Source organism: Stenella coeruleoalba (genome assembly GCF_951394435.1).
Source record: "Stenella coeruleoalba genome assembly, chromosome: 1".
Taxonomy (NCBI): Eukaryota; Metazoa; Chordata; class Mammalia; order Artiodactyla; family Delphinidae; genus Stenella; species Stenella coeruleoalba.
In genome coordinates this window covers 16,860,291-16,874,569 of record NC_137169.1, presented here as the reverse complement: position 1 = coordinate 16,874,569, position 14,279 = coordinate 16,860,291, and the positions used below count along the sequence as shown (strand labels likewise).

General features: G+C 41.1%; 1 protein-coding gene across 2 annotated transcripts in view; it reads right to left on the bottom strand.

Moving 5' to 3' along the window:
* CDC42 (cell division cycle 42) overlaps positions 1-13,126 on the bottom strand; it is a 41,055-nt gene extending 27,929 nt beyond the window's left edge. The window contains exon 1 of one of the 2 annotated variants that reach the window (XM_079943209.1): positions 13,008-13,126. The gene's annotated coding sequence lies outside the window, so the exon portion shown is untranslated. Of the gene's footprint in view, positions 1-12,029; positions 12,724-13,007 lie in introns of those variants that run through there. The other variant, XM_079943210.1, reaches the window with a different exon arrangement.
* Positions 13,127-14,279: the final 1,153 nt, after the last annotated feature.

The following is a 14,279-nucleotide window of genomic DNA, read 5'->3' as shown; positions in this document are numbered from 1 at the left end:
TCTCCCACATGGAAGTCTTAGGGATAAGGGGAAGCAGCACACAACACACTGATCTCCTGCTGCTGGCTGTGGCTTAATTAAATTCTTTGTCTCTGACCCTAGAGTCTCATGTCTTCTGCCAGCAGCCATAAAACAATATCAGGCTAACATATTAGCTTGTAAGGAGAGTAAAATAAAATCCCCAAACCTGTTTACTTAATTGACTGAGCTTTGTGAGACATAATGATTTTGTTGTGGATTTAAGTTGTATAAGTAAATAATAGAGCAGTTAGATGGTTTCTTAGAATTATTAGAGTAGAGGCTAGGTAAGAACACCAGGTCTCAAATATTTCATTCATTACCCAGAAGTTTTCTTTATAGAAAATCCTCCTGAAATAATTAACATTTTTTTGCGCCTTGTCCTCCTCACTCAAGCCAGCACATGTTCCCTAGGAGCTGACTGGCTGTTTCAATTGTTTATGTTCCATCTTCTAGGTGTCTATTCTAACAGGAAGAAATTAGTGAAGGCCAGAATCCTATCATCAAGAAAGGTGGTAGGGACTTCCCTGGTGGCACAGTGGATCCTCCTGCCAGTGAAGGAGACACGGGTTTGATCCCTGGTCCGGGAAGATCCCACATGCCGAGGAGCAACTAAGCCTGTGTGCCACAGCTACTGAGCCCATGTGCCACAACTACTGAGCCCATGTGCCACAACTACTGAAGCCTGAGCACCTAGAGCCCGTGCTCCGCAACAAGAGAAGCCACCACAGTGAGAAGCTCGCACACTACAACAAAGAGTAGCCCCCGCTCACCACAACTAGAGAAAGCCTGCGCACAGCAACAAAGACCCAACGCAGCCAAAAAAATTAATTTTTTAAAAAAGGTGGTAAAATAAAAATAAGAAATTAAGTATTCACTCGTTTTGCTTTAAATAAGGCTAAAAAAATTTTTAACTTTTCAAAAACCAAACCTTATTTTGTTCTTTCCTATCCTTAAATAGCTGTAAGCTTATTTACCCCCAAAATTCCACTTACCTCTAGAATTAAGTCATTATAGAAAGTTAAAGGACAAAGTCTCCATAGTACATGTCCAAGAGCCCTGTTGTTGATTTTTTGTTGATTTTTTAACGTGAGACTGGCAAATATATGCAAAATTGGTAGATATTTCACCAAAATATAGTCAAAGAAATCAGGGAAGTAAACTTGGGCAGAATGTAAGTGATAACACTACTGCAGCCTTTGCTTTTTGGGAAAGATACTGGGTTTTTCTCCCCTCCCCTAAATGTACTTTCCAGATGTTTCATAAAACAAAAGTATCTTTGGGCAAAAACATCTCCAATTCTTCATGTATCTCTCTCCCACAAAATGGTTGCAAAATTCCTAATATCTCCAGCTGCCAATTAAATGCATTAACATATGCAAAGTGATGAAAGGCAAACATTAGGCACTCATTAAAGCAATTATTCAATTCTTCCATTTTCTGTCACTTGTGAAAGAAACTGATAAATACTGTGAAACCACAACCTACATGAAAGAGTAGAGAAGCGGGTGTCAAATTAAGGTTCTATGGGTCCTTGAGACCACAAAAATGAAGCGACTGTCAGGGAAAAGAGTGCTGACAGTAGCACTTAAAAAATGAAAGATTATGATTCTATGTGGTAAAAGATGTTTTCAGCAGGGCTAGAAGTTTGCTGAGTCAGCTTCATTTCTGAAAATGACTTCATTCCGAAATGTCTGATCCAATAAGAACGTGAGTCCTTATTTTTACTACCATGCTGAGTTTTCCTTCTTCAAATTGGCAAAAACTAAGGGATGCTAGCCAAAGTAATCATTTTATATTGTCTTTGTGACCAAAAAAAATTGGTAGTCCAATTAGTAAATATCTACATAAGCTATATAACTTTTGAATGTAATATTTCAAAACAATTTGGAAGAACTGAAGAGTATACAATAATGTATAAGAGTACTAAGTATCTGATTAGAAGAGAATAGATATTACAATAAGATTTTCCCTCAAAATATTCAAGACTTGTAGATTTATTCATTCAGTCAACAAACCTTTATTAGGCACCTAATAAGTGGCAAGCATTGTCCTATACATAGCCATATCCCCCTCTGCCTGGAACAAAGCTCATGTCCTTTTGGGGCAACAATCCAAAGTGGCATATACAGACAATAACCAAATAAGCATCACCCCCCCCCATATTCTTCCTTAATAGTATTACTAATATTGACACCCTTATAGGCAATTTTCCCATTCTGGTCTCTTAATTAAGGGCAACATAATTCTGTTCTCTTAAGAAAGGGCAAGGAGATTTTAAAACACACTCAAACCTCCCCTCAGTTTCCCGCAAAAGATCGGATAACAAAAGATAGAGCATTTCACACATCCCAAATCTCAAGCCTCAATCTGCCACAGCTCTGAGGTCTTGACAACCTGGGGAATAGGACTGAAATTGCACAGCTAAGTATGCGTCTTACTTGGCCCACCTAATCAACTGCCAACTGTCTGACACTATTTAAATTATCCAATATGGTTTGGTGCTTATCTCAATGTCTATGCCTTTATCCACATCATATCATCTCTCCAAACCTTGGATGTCTAGCCTTACAACTCATCCTATTTCTATCCTAACTTACCACCCCCAAATCCCACCTTAACTGAAACACCTTCCCTAACTGTTCCAGCTATCAAAAACTGCCCAAATGGGGACTTCCCTGGTGGTCCAGGGGATAAGACTACACATTCCCAATGCAGGGGGCCCACGTTCGATCCCTGGTCAGGGAAATAGATCCCACATGCCGCAACTAAAAGCTCCCACGTGCCACAGCTAAGACCCAGTGCAGCCAAATAAATAATATTAAAAAAAAAAACTGCCCAACTTCTCTGAACTTCCATAGCAAGGCCCTTCTTAGATCTTAAATCTCGTACTTCATACTCCTATGCCTAACACTCACCATGCTCTAGCCACACAAGTCTCATTATATTCCTCAAACATGCCGAGCCCTGTCCTGCCTGCAGGTCTTTATACATGCCAAATATGCCTTCCCCTGCTCCTAACGCTGTTGACTTCTCATCCTTCAGATCTCAGCTCAAATCATCATCTGCTCAGAAAATTCTTAAAGCACTCTTGTGGTCCTAAGTCTATCAAGGATGAAATCACGTGCCAGTCTGTATCAGAAATCCCACATACAAGCATACGTTTGCAGGAAAAAAAAAAAAGTTACTATATTACCTAGACAACACACACACAGTAAAATGAGTGACAAACTGAGAACCTTTCTTTGAACAGGTTACCAGGTGAGATGCCAACTACAAAACTAACATGATCATTTAGAGTTTGTTATATCTAATGAGGCAGAGGTACCTACATTCAGATCATCATACAATCTAGTTTACAAACTACAAGCCATTTTTAAACCAGATTACCAAGATTCTGATTCAAAGCAGTCTACCAATTTTGATGTAAAATCTGTTAACGGGGTGAACTTCTACAGAAGCATTCAACTGTGTGCTTGAAGAAATAACTTGACAAAGAATAAGAGATGCTATAACATTTGCACTAAATTCTATGTCAATGCAGTACAGCTGGCATGACTGCAGGCTGCATAGCAGTGAGTAACAATATAGTTCTATTCACTAAAAGAGATCAAGAGAAACAAAAACAACAAAGATAAGAGTTGCAAAGACTGAAAAACAACCAATATGTGTTGGCAACAAATCTGCCTTTTAAAGCACACTTTGCAACCAAAGACAACACCATCAAAGCACAAACTTCTACCTTGATTATCAATTGTTTCTATGGAAACTATATACATACGCCGTATTTCGAGAAGCTAAGTTCCTATAATGATATTCCAGATGTATCATGGAATACATTTGTTTAATGTCTATTTTTAAAGACTTCATATAAAATTAAGCAAAACAGTACCTGTCACTGATCAAGAGTGACTACAGTAATTCCCTCTATCCATAATGCTCTTCCCTGGATGACTCATTCAGTCACATCCCCTACAGATCTTTGCTCAAATGTCATTCTGCAGTTGAGAACTCCTCTGACTACCTTATTTTAAATTGCAACCCAAGTTCTACAAACCCAGAAGCACTGCACTGTACCCTGCCTCTCCTTCTTCATTTTTAGTCAAACACTTATCTCCAACGCACACATTAGTATGTCGATTTCATGGGGACAGAGATCTGTTTTGGTCTACTGTATTCACTGCTATATCCCCAATACCTAGAACAGTGACTTTGCACACAAAGGGTTGCTGAATTCACAAATTAATAAAATAGTATGGGTTAGAGATGCAGCAAGTCAAAAACACTTGTTCTTTGGACTCAGAATATACCCATTAGTGGGTCCTCTAATCTCCTAAACCCTCATCTATTACTATCTGGATCAAACAAAACAAAACAAAACAAAATTTAATACCCTCTGAGAGAGAAGGATTCTATTCCTAAAGCTTAAGTCACTTCCACAGTCTGAATTAGCTAAAGTAGTTAACAGCAAGTGTTTAATAGCCACCCAGCATCATTTTTGGGAATAAACACCCTGTATCATCTCTAGCAACTCTATTCTCTATTCTGTTCTAGTAATGCACAATTCTCCAGACTTTTTTTTTTTTTTGGCCTCATGGCATGCAGGATCTTACTTCCCTGACCAGGGATTGAACCCTCACCCCTTGCAGTGGAAGCACAGAGTCTTAATCACTTGGCCACAAGGGAAGTCCCTCTACCAATTTTTAAACTAGCAAAAAAACGATACTTTCCTAGAAGCAGCAGGATCCCCACAAAGTATGTGTATCACATTGTGTTTGCAACTATATCAGAGTGACACAGTTAATGTAACCAATCTTACATTGTCATTTTATAATTAAAACATGCTTCTAATTTTGGAACAATTCACTCAGATTTAAATCAATTAAAATAGTGTATAATAGCACAGGCAGATCAGCCCGGTGCTTTGTGACTGCCTGGAGGGGTGGGATAGGGAGGGTGGGAGGGAGGGAGACGCAAGAGGGAAGAGATATGGGAATATATGTATAACTGATTCACTTTGTTATAAAGCAGAAACTAACACACCATTGTAAAGCAATTATACCCCAATAAAGATGTTTAAAAAAAAATAGTGTATAATGAACTTAAGGAATCACATAATTGCCAAAAAGTTATCTCCAGAATCTGCATCTTCAAAAAATCTTTGCCATTGATTAGTTCTATTTTAAAAGCTGCTTCTATGTCTTAGGTTTCTTTTTTTAGAGTGTGTGTTTTAATATTTGTAAAGAATCATCTCATCTTCATATTTAAAAAAAGAGAGGCAGAGTGCGAGACAGATTTTTTTATAAGAGCAGAAATTATACCAATTTCTCCAACTGAAAGTAGCAGAGGTAAAGAACGTGCCAACAGAAAACAAACTTTCGTATTTTCAACATATGTGTCACATCCAAGACATGAATTAATCTTGCTCCTGAAGAAAAATTACTAAATTACCAAAAAAAAAATAATTTTTTAAAAAGAACTAAGACAGCCCAACCTAAGTCCTTAACCCCAATCATGATACACAAAATGATGTCTTTTCCCCATACCCCCACCTCTCTCAGATAACTATCCAATAATAAGTAAAATGATTTTTCTGTTCCTGGCTCTGATTTAACTAGAACCAAGGACAAGTTTTAAGGCAAATACATCTTCATTTCCATGTAACACATGCAACCAGGAAAAAAAAATTAATGTAAAAGATGGGATCTGGGGTGAGTTTTTATTCTTGTGAGGGAGAACTGGATTGGGCAGTATATATGACAAGAAAAGGAAATATGTCAAATTATAAAATACAAAAAACTTACAGATTACTACCACAAACTCCTAAAAAACTTCTCGTGTACATTAACAATTATTTTTTTTAACATAGAAATTCTTTGGATCGCAAATAAAACAGTTAAAAATTATATGACTTTCAGAGCTTTAAAAAAATGGCTTTGAAATTACTGCAAGCTTTTCAGAATACTGGAAAACAATAAATACCTAAACTAGGATCACTGATCCAAGAACAAAGGAAACTGGAGACAGTGACTCCATTTCAGAAATTTCCTTTGCAGCCACTGGACAATCACTTCCCCAGTCCCTAATAATGGTCTGCTTTTCCCTTCCAATACCTTCCCCATTTTTAAGTTGAGATGGAGTTAATCCCCCACAGACACCCCAAAGATGGGTTTTATATGTAAAATGCTAAATTCCATCCCAAGGAACTATATATTAGCAATTTCTTTACAATAGCTCTTGAGTGGGGTTTAGGCCACAGGAAGAATAGATAATCTATGGCCTCTGCTGAAGTCTTTACCTTTCACGTGCCTCAGTAACTTGAGAAAAATTATCCCATTTTTCTACCCATAGCAAAGCCACACCAACAGCCCCTGAACCTAACAGAGATTAACAAGCCACGAGACACCAGCATCTCCCAGTTCACTTTCTCAAAGCTTTACAGGGTGTTCCATGGGTGGGGGAGGCAGGGCCGTCATCGAACAAGTTTAAGAAACACTGAATTAGGACTTCCCTGGCGGTCCAGTGGGTTAAGACTCCACACTCCCAATGAAGGGGGTGCAGATTCCATCCCTGGTCACGGAAGATCTCATACGCCGCATGGTGCAGCCAAAAAAAAAAAACAAAAAAAACACTGAATTAAACAGATTCTCTGACGATCTAACTTCTATGAACCTTTAATAAACTTACACACATCATGAATTTCCAAGATGGGGATATAATATGTAGGGTTTCCAATTTATTTGATACCTACCCCCATGGAAATCTCTTCCAGGTATTCTGAAACACACCAGAGAAACAATACCAGCATTACTCTTAAAATTTAAATTATCCCTTATCCCCATCTCCACTGATTATTATAAACTCTTAGGATGAACTAACATTCCCTTTGGCCTTATGAACAAATAAATCATATGACCTAAAATAATTCAAACATTTTCATAGCTTATATTTTGTAGTATGTATACTATATGTACACTTTCTGAAACAAATGAGGGTATTAGATATTGATTTAAACCCCAGCACTCTAATATTCACAGGAACTATCCATTCGTTCCTAATTATCTGATAAATGAAAATTTGCATTTTAAAATCTAAGTTTATTTTTAAATCTTACTGTTAATCTTAAACTTCACAATAAAAATATAGTTCTCTGGCAAAGTAACAAGTGATATAGACGGTTTAATTCCACTTCAGAAGATTCTAAAATTGAGCTCCTCTCAAATACCATTCAGCTGGTGAAACAAATACTAGTAACTATAGTGAAGTTGTATTAGGAATGAAAATCCTTGAAACCACACATAACAATGATTCTTTGTTAAGAAACTTTATTCTTTCACTTCCTACTCCTCTTCATCTGCTTTTAAACAGATTTAAAAGCAAACCAAAAAAAAAAAATTACAAATATCCTTAAATTGCCTACCAACAAAGCAAATGGATTGTAGCTGAAATCTTGCTTATGATTTCTTCTACAAAATTTATCATCTCATCCTCTTTAACACTAATTAACATGGTATTCTTTCACTCCACCTCCATTTCTCCCTCTGGTTTCATTTGATCTGTTATTCTCAATCTCTTCTGTTTACACAAGGAGTAACAAAAAGTGATCACCTTTTTAGCTGAAAACAATGGCTGTGGCTTAATATCCAACAGTAGACAGCTTCATATTGCCATTTGGGACACAGAGAATGGACACAGGTGTTCTCTGAGACATTGATCCCCCAGCTCTCCTGGGGCTGCAGCACCTCTAGCAAGCCAAGAATAGTCTTATCCATTTACTCCAGTGTAGCATACAATATTTTTCCGTCTGCCTTGATTTGAAAAGTGTTAGGAAACATTGCTCTAGAGCATACACTGCTACATCAAATAGTGTAAGAAAAAAGAAAAATTCAATCAAGTCCTTTAAAAGTAGCAATAATTTTTTCAGGATGGTAGCTATATTAAGACTAGATTTTAGTTATTAGCATTTTCCCTTGGGACTTCCCTGGTAGTACAGTGGTTAAGAATCCGCCTGCCAGTGCAGGTGACATGGGTTCGAGTCCTGGTCCAGGAAGACCCCACATGCCACGGAGCAACTAAGCCCATGCGCCACAACTACTGAGCCTGCCTTCTAGAGCCCACAAGCCACAACGACTGAGCCCTTGTGCTGCAACTACTGAAGCCCACGGGCCTAGAGCCCATGCTCCACAACAAGAGAAGCAACCACAGTGAGAAGCCGGTGCACCGCAATGAAGAGTAGCCCCCTCTTGCTGCAACTAGAGAAAGGCCACGCACAGCAACGAAGACCCAACACAGCCAAAAATAAATAAATAAATAATTTTTTTTAAACATTTTCCCTTGAGATTGGAGATATGGTTTATTTTAGTAAAAAAAAAAGCTGAAAACATTTTTTACATTTGATCAGCTAAATGCCAACTTTGAATTTCACCTGTTTTCATAACCAACAATCATGTGAACGATCCTAATCATATGCTCTTCGTAACAGTTTTCCATAAAAAGTCACTGCGTTCAAACATGTAACTGAACTCAAGTTCAAGCAGTTCTAAAACTAGAATTTAGGATTATTTAGTTATTATTAAGTGGGTAATGACTCTTTAGTAACTAAACAACACATTAGTTCCTGATAATGAACACAGACATGAGGCGATTCTACACAACAGGCAAGAAACTATAATTCATTCCTCTAAAAGCCAAATAGGTTTCACATTCACTTCCTGATTACAATCCTTGCAATAAATTCTGATACGCTGCCTGAAAGAGACCAGGTTATACTTAAGTGGGGGAAAAACAAAAATAAAGCACTCAACGCTTTTTGTGAAATCCAGCAGTCTTAAAGAGGGTGCTTCAAACATCAATGTGCATAAAAATCACTTGGGGATTTTGTTAAAATTCAGATTCTGATTCAGTAGGACTGGGATGGAGCCTGGTATTTCTAAGGAGCTCCAAGCTGATGCTTACGCTCCTGGTCCACAGACTACATACTGCATACTTGACACCCCTACTTCCATGACACTGGTTAAGATAATGGATAAGAATTTAGAGCAGGGGCTTCCCTGGTGGCGCAGTGGTTGAGAGTCCGCCTGCCTATGCAGGGGACAAGGGTTCGTGCCCCGGTCTGGGAAGATCCCACATGCCGCGGATCGGCTGGGCCCGTGAGCCATGGCCGCTGAGCCTGCGCGTCTGGAGCCTGTGCTCTGCAACTGGAGAGGCCATAACAATGAGAGGCCCGCGTACCGCAAAAAAAAAATAAAAAAATTTAGAGCAGACACCAATCCTCACCTCATTTAATTTTTATGGTTTCATGAGATTAATCTGCGGGGGGGATGGTTATTAAACTGTTGATGTTTGAGAGAAACGCAGATAACTTCTGAAAGGTGGGGGCATTGAGAGGCTGTAATAATAACAAGGGCAAACACCTACAGAGCACTTACTATGTGCCAGTGAAATGTCTTAAGTACTTCACTTAGGTTAACTGATTCTCCTAACACTGTGTGGTAGAAACTATTGCCAGCCCTGTTCTACAGAAGGTAAACTGAGTGACAAAGACTTTACTCAGATTGCATGTAACTAATAAATGCCAGAGCCAGGATTTAAATCCAAGCAGTCTAGTTCCAGAGTGTACACTTTTAATCCCTATTCTAACAGTGTCTCTCCCAAGAACATACAACAACAGAATTAAAACAGCAAATCCAAATGGCTTACTCTTAGAGAAAATGATGCAAGTGTTAAAAGTGTAAAGTGTTAAAGAACAGAGTGAGCAACAGAGGTTCTCTTCAGGTGACTGACCACTGAGGCTTGGTGAACACCATGACTTAACAATATGTAGTATTTTGCTATATTAGAAATTGTTCTGGACTTCAGCATAATAGCTAAATAGTTGAAAAACACTTTTTTTAAATTTTTTTTTAATGGGAGACCACTTCAGTGGCAAAAATGGGGTTTCACTTCATGGAATAAGCAGTTTGAGACCAATGTCCCAGGGGCGATTAGTAACGAAGAGTTCTGACACCCAGGACTTATAATAGCAGCAGTGGCAGACATACCTGAAATGACAAGTAATGAAAATTGCTTTAGCAAAAATATTTTGGACTGAAGGGATGAGTAACTAAAAGTAGAAACGTAAGGGACAAAGCATAACATGACCAGGAATTTGATACTGTTGAGTTGAGGGGAAGAAATGGAAAAATTAAACTGCTATTTCAAACAAAGAAATACAGGAAGGAAACAAACATTAAAGTCTGAATAATTTTTAGGAGAATAAGAACTGGTCATCAGAAAAGATTTTCTAAGCAATGGTTAACTGTTCAGACAGTACAGCTGCAGAAGATATAGGACTAAACAGATGGATATGGTCAAACAAAAGTAGATGAGTAATCATCACTTCAATGAGCCCAAATATGAATATGGCTGACCAAGCACAAAAGAGGTCCCAGGAAACACAGTACACAGGCCTACAGAATATGCAGAAAGTGAAAATATTAACCTTCAGACATCACATTCATTCATTTGACAAACATTTCTTGAGACACATCATAAGTCTGGCACTATTCTAGGTGCCAGGGATACAGGGGTGACCATACCAGGTCAAAAGCCCTGCCTTCATAGACTTACATTCTAGTGGGAGAAACTAATAGACTTGGAAGAGAATACTGAATATTGAAAGCCTAGAATGAAGCCCTTTAATATAGGAGAATATACAGATCTATTTATGGGACATAAGTTAACAAAATATTAACCCCTCCTTCCCCAGCAGAGGAAGCTCTGTAGCCTGAAGTGTTCCTCATTAAGCATTCTTTGTCCTCTCAAAAAAGACCCTAAAATGATACATGCATTTAAAATATATCTACAAATAAAGTACAATATGACTTTTACTTCCAAGAATGGCTATAAGTACTACTCCCAGACAGGCAACACAATAAATTGTACTTCAAAGTTTTCCAAATGCAACACTTCTTGGATCAAAACATTTTATTAGTGTAACCATTTTTAAAATAACTGGAAATGCTTCTATAATATACCACAAAATTATAAGTGGAAAAAGTATCCAAATAAAAGAAAACAAATCTTGAAGTTACAAAAAAGTCAAGATTTGGGCTTGGTGGACTTTAAAAGAATCTCACCAATATTTGATTTTAGCCCCTGACTACCCTAGGCTGTAACACCTGCCTCAGACTGCCAAAAAATTAAGTTCAACTGAGTACAGGTGTCAGTTATTACGTGCAAAAATTTTAAGAGGCTGTGACACCTTCTGGGTCTTGTCTACCAACACCTACGCACTACAGAAAGCTGATTTAAACCTACCACTTCTTTTAAGTGTTTCTTAACGAGCAATCTGTTCTCTCTATACAAATAAGGAGAAACAATAAGAAAATATTTGTTTCAACATGAACTTTCCTTATAACAATGCATTACACAGTTGGATCTCTTTGGCTTTACAATGCTAACATTTTTCTGTGCTACAGTACCCTGGATGTACCTAACATTCTGGAGAACAAATACTGTGATCCCCAAAGTCTGAAAATGTTACTCAAGTTTTTTTGGTTAAAAAAACCAAAACCCGTTTTTAATTACAAAATTAAAGTGACTAGCAAGCAAAGATTAGGTGTAAAATGAACTGATTCTCTTTTCACCATACCCTTGCCACAATACTGCACGAGTGTAGACTTCGGTACATACTCTGAATCAGTAAGTCATATGGGAGAAGTGAAACAATCTGGACCAAAGAAATGCTTCCACAAATAAATTAACTTCATTCCAGTACTCAAAGGGATCTTTAAAGTTACTGCCTACGCAAGTGTTGTCTTACGCTTTATTTCCTGGCACAAGCTCATCTTGAGATTTTAAACCTTCCTGGCTTTTAGATGCATATGAGATGGCCAGGCTTTCAAAAGATTATCTCTGAATACGATGAGTTGGGAAACAGGCAGGATCTGATACTGGGTGACCCAACCGAGCCAACAAAATGCTGTCTTAATTTAGTGAGTCCCTGACTTGTAGGAGTTAAAAACTCTCACCCCTTATATTGCGATGACGTAATCTTCCCCACTGCATTTCTCTTGGACTTAAAGGGGAGGACAAAAAAAAAAAAAAAAAAACGAACAAAGAAAATTTCCCCCTAAAGAGAGGAATTAGGCAAACGGCAGAACGACAGTTTCGGGAGGTGGTTAGGTAACTCCCTGAAAGGGAAGCTTCAGCTGAATGGGCAGGGCGAGTTGGAGAAGGAAATGTAAATGGTATTAGGAACTCGACCTAAGGCAGGAATAAAGGAGACCGGAGAAGCGGTGACCAGGCCCACCCCGCGGGACAAGGCGTCGGGCTGCGGGACCGCTGAGGAAGGCGCGCGGCAAGCAAAGCCCCGGGCCGTCAGCGAACCGCGCGCCGCCCGGCCGCCACTTCCCCGCCGCGCTCGCAGTCCGCTCCCCTCCCCCCGCTCGCCGCAAAATGTCCGCGGCGGCGCCCGGCGAAGCAGGAAGTCGAAGCCGGGGCGCGGGGGGCAGACCCGGCCAGGGAGTCCGGGTCACCGCCACACCGCGCACCCCAGGCGCCCGCCAGCCGCTCCGCGGTCCAAGGCGCCCCGGACCGCCGCCCGCCCTAGGGGTCCGCGGCGCCGGGGGGAGGGGAGCAGGGCGGTCGGGATGGGTGTGACCCTTTCCTTCCGCTGCTGCCAGGTGACAGCCCGGCCCCGGCCGCGCCCTCGGCCCTGCCCCGGCGTCCCGGCCGCACACCTCTTGCCTGACCTGTGCCCCCCCAAGCCTTGCCCTCCGCGACCCCCTCCGCTCCGTCCCCCGACAGAACCCGGACCCGCGCGAGCCCGGACGGCGCCGCGCGAGCCCGGCACCCCACCCCCACCGCGCGCGCCCCACGATCCCAGGCTTCCAGGGATCCCAGAGATGGGGTGTCCCCCCCCGGACGGGGAAAGGCCAGGGGCAGCGCGGCGGGGACCGGACCGCGGGGAGGCCGCTCCCGCGGGGAGCCTCGGGCCCCGCACTCACCTCAGCTCCTCCGCCGGGGCGTTGGCAGCAGTGCGCGGGGTCTCCTCAGCTGCCGGACAGGGGCACGCGCCTGACGTCAGCACGCAGGACACGCACGGTTGGGTGCCCGCGGAAAAGGGAGGGACCAGGAGGCGAAAAGAGGCAGAGCGGTTCCGGGCGGGGCCTGAACTCATCCCCTGCCCGGGTTCTGGCCGCCTAACGCGCACGCGCCAGCCAGCGCCGCTTGCTAGTTGGTGGCTGGTGTCGGTAACTCTCCACTGGTTCCGCGGAATTTGTAATAATGCTATAAACGGTCGTTTGCGAAGCGCTTCCACTAACATGTCTTTTGATACTTGCAACCTTACAAAGTTTTATCATCCCGATTTTGCAGAGAAGACAGTGGCTACTCAAACAGGGGCAGTGACTTGCCCGAGATCACACTACAAGTGGACGGCCTCCTGACTCCCCAGGCCTGTATTCACTCCGCCTTGGCGTGAGAGCTGAGGGCTCGCTTCTCATCTCTGCCAACAACCCACTATCCCTCGCTCCAACCACATAGGTCGTCTTTTGGTTTAGAGACTTCCTCCCCACCGAAAGGCCTTGCACTCACCCGTTCTCCTGGCTTCCTCCTCTTCAGCCCTTCCTTTGGCTTTCAGCCTTCAAATGTCACTGCCTTCCTGATCATCCTATCCACACAGCACCTGTTTATCATGTGTCTTTCCGGCTAGTGTGCAAACTTCGGGAGAATAGGAACCTTCTCTGTCTTTTCTCAGATGTTTCCCAGTGTTAGAGGGAAATAGCTTATCTTAATAATAGTTCGTTTATTGATAACTACCACAGTTATTTGGCCAAGAAAAACACCTATTTCCAATATACTTAATAGTCATATTTTCTTTTGGACTTTTTAATTACACAAGAAGAATAACTACATTTTTTGAGTGTTTACTATAGGTATGGTGCTAACAGGTTTGCACGTAATAGTAGGTAATGTAAAATTCATAACCACCCTATAAGTTAAGAACTATTACCCCCACTCATTGATGCATGAAGGTGTTAAGGGACTTACCCAACGTCACCAAGCCAGGCAGTAGCAGAGCTGGGACTTGAACCCAAGAGGCTGGCTCTAGTTCACCTACATACTACCTAGCAGGTTTATTGCAAAGAAATCAGAAGATAAGCTTCAACTGTAGTCCTACCCCTAGTGATGCCAACTATTAATATTTTGGTGTACACCTTTCCAGATATTCATAGATATAGATACATGTATGCACATTTGTTGCACAAAGATTGTAC